Here is a 13,134-nt window from a genome sequence, read left to right on the forward strand (position 1 = left end):
GATTTTTTCTTTTCAATTAACTATAATTTGAAAACAAAAAGAATTTTTTTTTCAGCATTTAATACTTCATATACTATGGGCCTGAAAAAACTGTCACTTTCTAACAACAATATACCTACAATGGCTTCCTCTCATCAGACCTCCACAAAACCAACCCAAAAAATATATATTTAATTTTTGAAAACAGAAATATTATGGTATATTTTTAGGCTATATAAAATAGTGAGAAACTTGTATGTTGCATCGTATTATGTCATAAACAACACAAAGGTAGACACGACAATACTTGAAATCTGTACAAGTTAGCTAGAAGACAAAGCAGAAGTTCGTCATTATAAGAAAAAAATACCTACATGGTGCTCAAAAACACGCTAGCAAGCAATTGATGCAACAAGCCATTGCCAAAGAAAACACTGATGTTTAAATATTGACAGAAAAGGCTGTTTCTCGTTGTTCTTTCTGCCTGCCCCTTAAAATTATGGATTAACACGAGTCTATTAATAAAGATGTGCTGAGTGACCTACCAGCCCCAGACCAAGGTATAAATATTTGAAAAGAAATAGGTAAATAAAAACACTGAAGTCTCAAAATGTCTAGTTATTTTTATGTTAATAACACTTCAGTTTTCCTCTGAATTAAAATAAATTCAAATTGGCCATTCACAGAATTGATTTATTTTACTTTGGTCTCTGAAAAAACATTTATTTGAATAGTTTTTTATTTCAGCATACATGTACATGGGTTTCAAATACAATAAAGCCTCCATTTAATATTTTTTCTAAGAACCAACAAAAATGATTAAATGTAGGAAAACAATTTAATGCAGGATAAGTGTTAAAAGAAGGAAATTTGTCAGTAGAGTAGAAGAGGTCTGGGTTTGCTTTGTTTAGGTATTTTAATAGTTTCACTTTAGTTATTTTCTCGATTACTAGTTATGACCCAGTTTGAACATATCCTGATTTTCTCTGATTCATTTGGGAGTAATATTTTTACTTTTGTTCTTTCAAATTGTTATTCCTTTTCATGTGCACAACCGTGTTGTTGATAGCAACTGTTCCATTGTTAAACCACTGAGGCCATAAAGCTTTCTGCAGTGTCAGGATGTATTTGTGCTTGCTTTTTGAAAACACAATAATACTGACTAAGTGACAATGTAACTCAGTTACCTTGTATTTCACTCAAATGTGACGCACATCTGATCTTTTTAGTGAAGTGTGATTAGTAAAAGTTGACACAAAATCAAAACTTTTCAAAAAGTTGGTACACTACTTAATAATGACTGTTTTACAATCCAAACCCTTGAAATAATTCTTTCATCAGTTTTGTCTCCTCTCTTGTCCAAAGATTTCTGCAGGTATATCAGTGATAGTTTCTCTGATACCAACAACTACGATATTCTACTTTCTATATCTCTTTCTTGCTATCAAGAGCATCTGGCACTGAAACCATTGTAAAGCAGTGCAATGACCGGCATCTGTCTATTAGGTCACATTTGTCTAACACAATTATGGTTATTCACATTTTACACATGTGGCACACATTCAAAATAGACATAGTATCTGTACACATTCATATTTGGATGACTCACAAAATTAACTGTAATAGTGAAACAAAAAATATACAAGGCAAAAATCGGACTAGAGCAACTTTTAGCTGTAGTACAGGTATACTCTTATAACAACTTATAACAACTCAACAACAACACAGAGAACAACAACTTTTAAAAAAAATGTTATGTAAGGGAGCATTAATTCGGAGTTCTACTAAAACAAAGCTCTATTTTTGGGGGAGCAGAAGGTGCGAATTTTACACTTTGACAGTTAGTAAATTAAAAAAAACTGTTTTTATCATCACAAATGGCATTCGACTTCCAATGACTAATATGGTTTAATAAGATTTTCAGTGCTGAAAATGTAATGCTAACTCCTTGAAATCCTCTAGATGGGTGCACCACACCACTTAATCACTAGGAAAAATCACTTAATCACTTCAACCACCTAGTATTGGTGTTATCGACAGATCTAGATGGATGTAGCTATTGGTTAGCAGTATGTGAAGTTGTAATGCAATTTTAAAAATGATCAGGATCATGCATCACTGGGGCCTTTCAGTGTTGTTTTAAGTTTAAGGTAAATAGTGGTTTTCAGTGTGGACATGTACACCATCAGGTTAGGGAAGCTTCTTTCAGCATTTTGTTCCTTTCCGGTAGAGTTCGATAATGTTCTATAGGTTAACTGACTGACAATTATGTTACTGTACAATATATCAACAGTGTTTTCTTGAATTTCTACCTTGCAAATCCTACAACTTACAGGGAAAACTTGGGGGTTGGTGGCAGGACTGACACTCTAGCCACTGTAAAAAACCTCACACTGTTCCAGGTGAGGTGTCACCCATTGCACTCGGGTCCCAATCCAGATAGTTCATCGTGTGGTGGGTGCAGAAACATGCTCCCAGCCTCCTCCTCCTGCCTAGCAAAAGGCTCTTTAGTGGACCATGGTCCAATAGTGACTGGGAAATATCAAAAGAATTGGACCGTATGGACGTCTTCATAGAAATAAATACAGAGCTGTATAAAGTTGTGTTCAAATGCTGCATATCAAAGAATTAACAATAAATAAAAGTAATTGTGAAGTTGTGGATTCGATGTGTATATAATAAGAAGCAAAAAGATATTTTGTGGTTCTATCTAGATGGTCAGTAATTATGACAACTTTAAAGCAGTAGACAAATTGGTGCTTAGAAGTAGGCCTATAAATGAAAACACAAAAATAGTGAAAATCAGAGATTCCTAGGAGAGTTTCACTGCGAAGAAAAAGGAAAAATATTTAGGAATTTTTTTAATAAGCGCCAGTCTTTTCAATAAAGAAATAAATTTAAATTCAAAGAAGCTGAAACTAAATAATACAATTGCAGAATATTGAGAGAATTTGTTAATAAAGAAGAAATCACAATTTTATAAAGAAGTGAAAGAGCCGCTTAATAAAAAAGGAGAGCCAATATAAAACAGAAAAGTGAGGATACATTAATAATTTAGTAGTCTGAAAATAATCCAATGGCAATAATAATACCAACCAAGAGTTTTTTGCACATGGCATTTTCATTTTTTATTACTTTTGTATACTTTTGGCAGCTCAGACAGTAGGCAAATAAGGACAAAAATTACCAAAATAGCCATTACACAGTGTAATAACTAGCTGGTTCATCGATGTAGATACCTGAGATCTCTTGAATAGCCACTAAGGTAAAGGAGAGTGCAGCAGGGCGCTGCTCTTGACAAACAGTGTTCTGGGTTGGGAGAAGAAAATGAAAAGCTAGAGTTTGTGCTTTACAACTTATACAGAATATGCATAATTACTACATAAAATATAAATGCTTATGGCATTATGTTAGAATGTTTTTATATTGACTTTAAATTCGTTTAAAACTATTTTACAAGAACAAAATGGAAGGATTTATTAATCTTTTTAAAATAATTCAATATACATAATAAATTATCATATTTTAACCTTATTAGTGTATCCAGTAAAGGCAGTGAATTTTATCATTGTTGTTTCTGAAAAGGACTATAAATATAAGAAATATGAAGAAAACATTTAATAAAGACACATTTGAGTGCAGAAGAGGTTATTTCTTGTACTAACAGGAAGAATATAGAATGTTTATTTATGAGTAGCCTTCAGCACTTGAATCAGAGCCAAGGTTAGCCTAAAGCAAGCAATCCTTTATTAATTAAATGCATTTATTCAACAGCATTTTCAATCATCTGGGTACCTTTGTATCTTCTAAAAGCCCTTCTAAAACTCCTCCAGCAAGTTTAATAAATACAGATGGCATCTAGTCTTTACTGAAAGTTTTATTGATGATATCAATCTTGTATACCACCACAGCCATTAAAGGGACAGCTATTCTTTAAGTAACATAACATTCACTAACCCATTTAATTCAATTCTGTATGATGAAAATGACTGTAGCAAACACGGATATTTTACTTGGTTTATGGTTTATAATTTCTGTGTAACTATTATTTATAGAATAAAAATAGGCAAAATAATTATACCTATCCGTATAATTTCAAATACACTTAATCCAGTTTTGGGTTATGGGAAAAATAATTCTAAATATTTACAATATATGAGCCTTTGGCTTAAATATTATTCTTAGAATAAGTGTCTATTTTCACCACTGAATTTTCTTGTTCAGGTTTGTGAGAGCCTGTCCTGACAGCAATATGGAATGAACATTAGATGGAATTTCAGCCCAGCAGCATACATACTATAGTAACCATACACAAAAATGTGCTGGAAAATTTCAAGTTTATAATCAATGTTAAAGCACATTTTCGGACTGTGAAAACAAAAAAATGAATATCTGTGAGAAGCTTATATAAGCAATGGGAAAGCATTCCATCCTGGAACTGAAATACTGCTGTAAGGTTCTAATACTATCTGCTTTTTTTGTCCTCATTGGCTTCACATTAACACACACACAAACACACACACATATATATATATAGGGATTCCCAAAACCATAACTCCATTCCTCTATCTATTATCTAAATCGACCTATTTACAGCATAACAAAACCAAAAAATGAATTAGGAAAAAAATAAGGCAAAACATTGATACATTGTAGTGTTTTTTTTTAATGGAAAGCATTATACAATGCCATGACTGGACTTTTATTGATGTAAAAATGTGACGAATTGGAAAGATAACTGAAAAAGATAAATTTCAACTTTATAAACATTAAAAGGTGCAGCTTTGTCTCTTCCAGGTTCCCAAAGTCAATCAACTACTGAGTTGACAAAGTAGGGTCCAGCAGCACTGAGTCAAAAATTTAGCAAATAAAAATGTACAATTTAGTGAAAATCAAAAGAAGACAAAAATTACAAATTCAGGTAACACTTCACAACACACACAAGAAAGATTTGTTCTCTATGACTTTACAATGTGAGGTTTTCTATACTTGTTATTTTTCTATGTTATAGTTTAAGAAGCATTACAGTTACACGGTACAGGTTTTGGTTGAAAACTTTGTCCCTCATATCTTGCCAACTGCAATGCAGAACAAAGAATGAATAAGCCAGAACATGCCATTTATGTATTATCTTGTACGGGGATAAGGTTAAAACCTTCCAGCATCTGTATTTAGACAGATCCTGTGCATAATTATCTCCCAACTTTGCTCTGTCTTCAGCTAATTTATACAGTACATCTGCCCATATATCCTTCCTTCCTGAACATTCTTTAACATTGTCATCTTTTTCCTTCCTCTTGGACTTCTCCGCAAAAATCTTACCTCAATTATTACTTTCATCAGGCTATTCTCTTTCAGCACATGCCTGATGTTATGGTAAGTTATTAATGTTATTAATGTTGGACTGAAAGAGAAAACAGAAAGAAGGGCTAGAGAGATAGACCTATATAGAGTGGCTCAAATAAAAAGTGTCTGGAAATTGCAACCATGTGCTTTATTTATGTACTGAGAGACACCTCAAAATTGGCAACAAGGACATTTTTAACTGAAGATGGCTGTATCTATGGCTGTATCTAGTGTTCCATGACCAGCTGCCTTTCTTCCTTGCCTAGGAGAGCCTACGCTTCCATATGAGATGTGGATGAATCGGTTTGAAAAATATTTGCTTGTTATTGGTGCTGATGCGCAGTGTTGAAAACTAACGAAATACAAGTTACTTCATTACTGTATTTAAGTACATTTTCTATGTATCTGTGCTTCAAATTAAGTAGATTTAACTGTAGATACTTTTGACTTTTACCCCACTATATCTTACAGCAAATATTTCGAGTCCACTACATTTCCACATGGCATCGCCTTACATTTTACAGTCACATTATTATTTTGATTTTTTTTTTAATTTGATGATGACAGATATAGTAATGGGCAATTCATGATTTGTTCTTTTAGAACGAGACTATTAGTGAATCATGGAAATTGATTTGCAAGAATGAAGGAACTGATTCAGTTCAACAGGAGTACTAAAGCACATCAACCTGTTGTGGCCTGTTTTGTTTAATATTTAAGGCACATGAAAAAGTACCACCCGTCTGATTCATGATTCTATTTCCAGTTACAGAAAACTCATCACTGTCAAATTATATATATATATGACCCCTGCAAAGTCGCGTTTCAGAGTTTGCGGCCTCAGTCATTCGCAGATTTTTCCTTAGAACCTATCTAATAATTGTTAGTAGAGACTGCAAATATCCTCTGCAATTTTTATCGCTTTTTTCGTGGCAATACTGTACTGTAGAGAGAAGAAGAAGCAACTGTAGAGGAAACACACCATGGGATGGTGAAAGTAGCCAATAGAATTTGAAATTGCGACTCCCAGAAGTCCCTGCAGTGGCTCTGATTGGTCTTCTGCTGAGGGTGCTGGGGCTATTGGGGTCAAAGGATGTCAGCATGGCTTTTAAAAAGGGGGTCGGTGACCAAAAGCAAAAAAAAGTTTTTGTAATTTATGTTTCAAGTTACTGTCTCTCTGCCTGCCTTCTGTTGGGTTACTTGTGCTTATCTGATTTGTCCTGAATTGTTTCGTGTTTGGAGTCTGCACTGTCTGCCGTCTGCCTGTGTACATGAGGACTATAAATGGATTCATGGCCATCCTGCAAAGAAACGTGCGGATCTCTGGACTATCTATTGTCATCATTACATTTCATCCGTTGCCGTTTTTCATGAATGATTTTCATGAACGTTTTTCACGATTTACTGTGTGTGTTTTGTTGGTGCTTTATTGTATTTAATGTGTAATCGCTGTAAAGGGAACAGAGGTGGTATCATTGTTTTTATTTATTTCATTTGTTTTCATTACATTCTCTATTTGCTGTTTGATTACCGGATTGCTTTGTTTTTGTCTCTGTTTGTGAGTGCGTGTGGGTCAGGTCAAGGCTGGGTGCATCCCTGCAATCTCCACCATAAACATAAATAAATCGCCGTCTTCTCGATGGTGTAAATCTTAGCGGCACCAGACCACTATATCGTTATTCATTTCTCCTTGCTGCTGATTGACTGTGATGCATCTCCAGCTGAGTGTTCTTGTGTTTTCCATTTTGTTCCTCTTAAACTTTTAACCGCCACAACCAGCTATAATCATTTCCCAGTGCCATTTGCGAACACGCAGGAGCTGATCAGTCAGTGCCATACATTCGTTGAGAAGCCAGCTCATGACCACTGCCAGCCCCTTGTGAGCAGGGGGGCTGAATGCACCCCTAGAAGACACAGACACTCCTCAAAAAAACCCTCTTAAAAACGCTGATAGACTACTTTCACATTTCTCCCTTACTTGCTGGGCTTACTTGCTGCTCTGTTGCGTGATATGCTTCTCGCGCGACGCTATGCTTACTTAAAAGCATGAACGGCACCTGCCCTTTTTGGCTGATTGCTTTGTTTCTCTCTCCTCCCCCAGATATCCTCTGCTCTTGTTGGGGGTCCCACTCCCGTTGTGCTCCCCTATGATGTTTGTCTATTCTTTAATTGAGAACTAACTGCATACTGAACTCGTTTTACTTCTGAAAGAGACACATTTGCTTGAAGTGTTTGAATAAAGTTTCTGTCTCTAAAATCTCCTGTGTTTCTGTGCAATTCTGTGACCCAAGTGTGACACACTGCAGCCTCACTGTCTCTGGGATTGAGACATCATCAGCGTTTACCTCTGTGTTCTTGCGTGCTGCCAGTTCAAGCGCAGTTGGCTGGGTGATTTACTTATTTTCACCCTTGGCGTCAGTTGCATCTTGTACATATTGTTCCAGTAGTTTTTTAAATAGTTTTTACAGTTCAATAGCAGTGTGTAAAATGATCAGTGTTGCAGTAATTGTGATGCTCTTTGCATGAAAAAAACTGTTCTATTAAAATCTTTGTGAATTGTGACGTGCAGCAAAAAAGTATCTGGTGTCCAAGGATGCATTAACCCCCAAGTATGTGGCAGTTTAAGGGTTAAAGCCCCAAGATGCCCCCGAAACGCCCTGCACCTTCTAAGGCTTCTGGCAATTAAAACATGCTTGCATGAATTACAGTACATATAGCGGTAACATCAGTATTTTACATTCTAGCACTGCGGGAAACATAGCAGTACAGTATACAGGTTTATCTTTACATTCTTTTTTTTAGGTAATGTATTAAGCTGAGTTTGAAATTAAATTAAAGTGTTTTGGGGGCATATTTAGGGTTTAAACTATAAAAATACGCATTTTTTTAACCACATCCACCACGGTGCAATACCTCCCCCCGGACGCTGGATGGCCGCCCCCCTGGATTGGAGCGATGCCTCAGCCTCCTGCATGGCTCCATTGGAGATGGAGTTCTCCACAGCCCTGTTGGGATCTGGGGTGGCTGCCTGGGGGCGCTGCATGGGCTCCTGAGCCCAACTGGATGAATCTTCAGCCCCACGTGGGAGTGCAACCGCAAACAGGTGATCAAGCACCTGGAGCACTTCCGGGTGGGCCATAAAAAGAGCCAGCAACCACCACTCAGTGGCCAGAGTCAGGAGGAGGTGGACAAAGCTTGGAGGAGTGGTGATAGAAGAGAGGCGTGTGGTGATTTACGTTTGTGTGTTGTTTGGGACAGTGTTGTGCCTGTGGGGATTACAGGAAAGACGTGCCCCACAGGTGAAGAGAAATAAAAAGTCTTTTCATTTTATATGTGCCTCCCGTGTCCAATCTGTGTCGGGTCGGCTGCTTATATAGCACCTTGTTACAATATATATACACACACACACACGCACACGCGCACACACACGCACACACACACACACAGAGGACCGGAAGAGAGAACAGGAAGATGGGTTAGAGAGATACATTGAAATCAAGTTTCTCCAGTAAAAAGAGCCTGGAAATTACGACATATTTTCTTTATGTACTGATACCATAAAACCCAACCCATATTTTCTAGATCTATGCAAACCTGAACACTTTAACATAACTAGGCAAATTCACATACAAATGTAACATAGCATTAAATTATGGGAATGTCTCTTACAAAAATTAGGGCCTTTCTCAACAACACAGGCTAAATATACATTTATAAACAATTTACTAGAGAAGCTATTTTCAGATTAATGCTTATTTGCTAGTTAAAAAAAACACAATAGAAACACTTTGTCTCACTAAACCCTTAACAGATTCAGTTAATGTAATATATGCTTCCTGCTTTTACCTCTTTTAATAAGGATCTGGAGATAATACCACTTGACAAGGAGCCACGCTATGGAGAAAACCTTTCAAGACTGGAAACAAGATTATGGAAGTTTAGAACTGGATTATTGTCAGAAATAATTTCTACTTGTACAAGTTTCCATAGCGTCAACAAAGAAGATACAGATATCATACATAAATGATTATAGCCCATTTTCACTTACAAATTGTATGAAGCTATGGAATGTTTTAAAAGTCAACACAGAAAGCACTGTTACATGTTCCCTTGATCCATCACATCCTGCCTAACAAAGTACAGATAATATGTCAATGGATGAGGTACTCTCACTGACAGTACATAATGCTATTACATACTTTGAAAGACGAAGGCAATATGTTAGATACTAATCACTGAGTACAGCTTTACCTTTAATAATTTTTTTGTAAATCAGTTGCTGGGACACCAGAATTGGTAAATCTAAAAAACAATAATGTGTCATCCAGACACACTTCTCATTGGTACAGCCCTAATGCCACAGTAAGTGAACAGATCAACAATACAGTAGTAGCAAGAAGGAATCCAGATGAGGAAGCAGATCTGATGAAGGGGTACAATAAAAGCAAATTATGTTTAAATTTCACCAAGACAAAAGAAATATTGTTGAACATGAGGAGAGATAAATCCTGGTCATCATTAATAGAGCAACGGTGAAAGAAGAAAGCTATTTCCCCTGATTATATTTATTGAATTCAAAATACTTATGTCATTCAGGAAAAGGAATTTTCATATTCTGATGTGCCTGTGAAAAATCTAGACACATAAAAATTGTAACTCCAGAAGTTATAATACAACATCTATTGAAAATAGGCAGGTCCTTCCTGTAAAAGTAATACCTACTCAAAAGTTAAACAATGTGATTTATCATCAGATTTAGAGAAATACAGCAATGTAAGCTAAGAAAACCTGAGCCACAAGCAAGGCTTAATTCTCCTTCTGCATAAACTGTTCTCATCACCATAATGTAGCAGAAGGAAACACAAAAGTGTATCCCTGTTTTTTTCTTTTATTATTTCTGTGTAAATTTATGAGAGTTCTAGGTCTTTCCTGTGAAATTAAGATATTCTGTACCTATTGAGTCCTAAACAGTAACCAAGGGAACAATGAGATAATTACAATATATTATACTTTTCAAGAATTTATAATAAGAAGCTTCTTTCTAGAGGTAAATGTGTGTGTCAAAGACTTTTAACATGTTAACTATTTTGGGACTTTTAGATAATACAGTTAAGCCATTAAGATATACCATTCATCTTTGTGCTGATTGGTAAAAATTGAAATGATGCAAATATGTTATGTAAATGGACCTACTCTATTTCATTTTGTTGCCACAGTAAATTAACAGAGTGCACAGAGTCGATTCCTTCAAGTATGTTGTAAATAAGAAATGTACATCTTTGGATTTATTTGTAGTGCTGACTCATTACTATTCATATTTACAGAATATTTTCTTTAACAGTAGTCTGGAAGGTTTTGCATCCAAGCACTATAGTTGATAAATAACTAAAGTAGTCTAGCTTTTGTACTGAATTCCATTATATTTAAAACTAGTGAAACATGTGGACTTCCAATTGCATGTCAACATCTGTGTAGGTTTCTTTATGAGTAATCTAGTGGTCCTCTCTTATGCCAAGATATTCATTTTAGGTTGACTAGCAACTGTACATTTCTCCCAGAATAAATGAGTCTGAACATGTATGACAGTATTTTCTATGACTGACTGACACCCCTTCTAATGTTGCTCCATGTGGCCAGTGCTACAGCAATGGTCTTAGCTTCCACAAGCCTAGAATTGGAATTAGGCTGGTATGGAGAAATGGCTATACATTTGCAAATAAAAGGAAAAAAAGACATTTTTACAGCTCAAGGTCTGATCCATATATTGGCAGCTATAAATTTTGCAGGTTTTCCAATGTCTGTGTTGCTTTTCTCCAGGTGTTTCAGCTATTTCAGGTATTACATATACACCAACATTAAAAGATTTGTGTGTTAAGTGAACTGTTTATTTTAAATTGCCATAATATGAGTTAGCACATTTTAAAATGTGCCCAATAAATGGACAGTGTCTCATTCAATGTTGGTTATTTTTGTATTGTATAATTGAATATACACGTTCCCTTCTATGCATTCTTTTGTGTGTGCATATTTGTCTTCTATTATTATGAAATATTTTGAGGAGACATGCAAAGAAAGAATTTCATTGCACTATGCACATTATATACACACAACAATAAACCTGGACTTTTTTGCATCCACTCCAAACTATAACAAATATACCATACATGTGAGTACAGTGCACCTCTTATGGGGAAGAGGAACACAGGGGAAGGATTTGGATGTACCACTGTCATTTATCAGGTTTTCTGTTCTGCCCTCAGTGAGGAAGACTAGGACCTAGAAAAAGACCACTGTCCTCAGCTTGCTTCCACCTCCAGCCACTCCTTTTACAGTACCAATGAGTTAAATTCCAGCCAACCTTTAAGATGGCATGAGCTGTCGGATCACCTTTGTGGTAAGTGCACCAGTTTTTCTTGACTCATGTTTTCATTCATTTGTTTGCATTCAGTTTCCAACAGCAAATTAAAAGAGGTTACTTATGGTATAACCAACGCTTTATGGTGCTCTTTTGTTTCTTACTTCATGAGTTGATTCAGAAAGTGAGTGGATGGATATTTGCTTCTTGGGGTGCATGAAAGAGAAAGGAGTATTGGAGAAGTATGTGAGGATTGTCCAAGAAATGAATGAGGTGAGAACTTGGGTTGAAAGCAGTGTTGGTATAGAAGACAACCAGGGACCTGGGATTCACCAGGGATCTTCTTTAAGTCCTTACCTCTTTGATCTGATTGTGGATGTGTTGAGTCATAAGATAAAAGACTAATCCCCCAGTGCATGCTTTTTGCTGAAGACATTGTGTTGTGTAACACCAGAAAAGAGAAAGTGGAGAGGAAGCAGAAAATAAATCTGGAAGGGCCTTGAAAAAGATAGAGGATTGAAGATAAATAGGAATAAAACTTAATATATGAGGTGAAATGATGATCAGGATTTAGAAGGTAGAGCTTTTGAAAAAGAGGATTAATTTAAATATCAGTAATAGCTCAAGATGGAAAATCAGATGTAGAGATAACCCGTAGAGTGCAGTGCGGATGGAACAATTGGAAGAAGGTACCAGGAGTATTGTGTGATTGAAGAATTAAGGTGAAGGTAAAGGTAAGGTTTTTAAGACAGTGATATGTGATGAGGAGAGACAATTAATATGTTGACAAAAGAGTGATGGAAATGGAAGTACAAGGGAAGAAAAGGTGAGGAAGGCCAAAGCAGAGCTGGATAAATACAGTAAAGTAAAAGAAGATTTGAAGGAAAAGGGCCTGACTGGGAAGGAGGTGCATGTATGGAGAAGATTGATCACAGAATTGGAAAAAGATGAAGAGAAAGGAGGAGTGTAAACCAACCCAACAGTAAAAAAAAACCTACAAATGTGCATTCTTCCACTAATTAGCAACTGTTTGCATACAAATAAGCATACATAAAATCAATAGTGTTGCCTGTTTGGAAAGAGACTTTAGTCAGCTGTACTGTGCATCATTAACAAAAGTGTGTTTGTCAAATTTTTAAAAAATTGAAGATCATCTTTTCTATTCAGAAGCTAGTTGGGCTGTGGCTCACAGTTTTCTCATTGAAAGGTTTGCTGTTTTATTATACACATATTTTAAGTTTTGAAAGAGAAAATATATACCTTGTCACAGGAGGCTGGGGGCCAGACCCAGCCAGGATGCCTGGAAGGACCGGGAGGCATATACGTCTCCCTGGCCACAAGGGGGCAATTGCTCTGGATAAGGAGGGGACCACTGGGACCGAGCCAGGAGGCTCACATCTATAGGGGCCCGTGGCCACCGTCAGGGGGCACCCTGAGCGTCGTGGAGCCCGGGA

The sequence above is a fragment of the Erpetoichthys calabaricus genome, chromosome 6 (genome assembly GCF_900747795.2).
Source record: "Erpetoichthys calabaricus chromosome 6, fErpCal1.3, whole genome shotgun sequence".
In the NCBI taxonomy this organism is placed as follows: domain Eukaryota; kingdom Metazoa; phylum Chordata; class Cladistia; order Polypteriformes; family Polypteridae; genus Erpetoichthys; species Erpetoichthys calabaricus.